Here is a 1134-nt window from a genome sequence, read left to right as displayed (position 1 = left end):
ATACCCTTGAAGGGTGGGGTAGAGGAGTGGTTGTTGCTCTTCAGGGTATGGTTCCTGGGGGCTACCCTTTTGGGGACTGTGGGATGGGTGTTTTCGACAATCTTCCGAGAGGAAACCAAGGGCTGTGTGTGAGAGGCAGCACAAGGTCGAGAGCTCCAGGAAGAGCAGTGGTGAGGCGGCGGCGGCTGAGTTGGTGGTGGCAGAGGCGAAGGAGACAGCTCCAGGAGGTGGCAGGGCCCCAAGAGCAGGATGTGGGTCTGGGTCGGGCTGACGCTGCTGCTCTGCGCGGTACTTCTGGGCATGGCGTCGGCTTCCTCGGATGAAGAAGACAGCCAGGATGAGTCTGTAGACTTCTTTGCCATCAGATGAGTCAGTGAAGAACCATAGCACAGCAGGCAGAGTAGTAGCCAGTCTGATATTTCTTGATTCAGAAGAATCAGAGTTAGAATCACCTATTCAAGAGGAGGAAGACAGCCTCAGGACCCAAGAAAGGAAAAGTGTCACAGAAGAAATCAGCTTTCTAGAATCTTCAAATCCAGAAAACCAGAATTATGAAGATGCAATGAAAGTACAGAAATCAGCTTTGACCTCCATTAAAGGTACAGCACTTGGGAAGACCTGCCCCTTCCCTTTTCTTTTCCTGGATAAGGAATCTGATGAGTGTGTGTCAGATGGGAGGGAAGATGGCAGACGAGGGTGTGCTACAACCTATGACTACAAGGCAGATGAAAAGCAGGACTTTTGTGAAACTGAAGAAGAGGCTACTAAAAGACGTCAAATGAAGGAAGCAGAAATGACATAACAGACTGGGATGAAAATCCTCAATGGAAGCACTAAGAAAAGCCAAAAAAGAGAGAAATATTATATATAGGTATTTTAAAAAAACAGCAAGCATGAACCATATAAAAAGCCCTGAGAGAGCCTGACCAGGTGGTGGCGCAATGGCGCAGTGGCACAGTGGATAGAGCGTCGGACTGGGACGCAGAGGACCCAGGTTCGAGACCCTGAGGTCACCAGCTTGAGTGCGGGCTCATCGGGTTTGAGCAAAAGCTCACCAGCTTGAACTCAAGGTCGCTGGCTCAAGCAAGGGGTCACTTGGTCTGCTATAGCCCCCTGGGTCAAGGCACATATGAG

At 50.2% G+C, this 1134-nt stretch overlaps 1 pseudogene; it reads left to right on the top strand.

Annotated features, from left to right (window-relative positions):
- Positions 1 to 249: 249 nt before the first annotated feature.
- On the top strand, positions 250 to 926 carry LOC136330043 (protein sel-1 homolog 1 pseudogene; annotated as a pseudogene).
- The last annotated feature ends 208 nt before the right edge of the window (positions 927 to 1134 follow it).

This window comes from Saccopteryx bilineata, chromosome 3 (assembly GCF_036850765.1).
Source record: "Saccopteryx bilineata isolate mSacBil1 chromosome 3, mSacBil1_pri_phased_curated, whole genome shotgun sequence".
Classification (NCBI taxonomy): Eukaryota; Metazoa; Chordata; class Mammalia; order Chiroptera; family Emballonuridae; genus Saccopteryx; species Saccopteryx bilineata.
The sequence above is the reverse complement of the archived record's forward strand: the minus strand, read 5'-3'. Positions and strand labels throughout refer to the sequence as shown.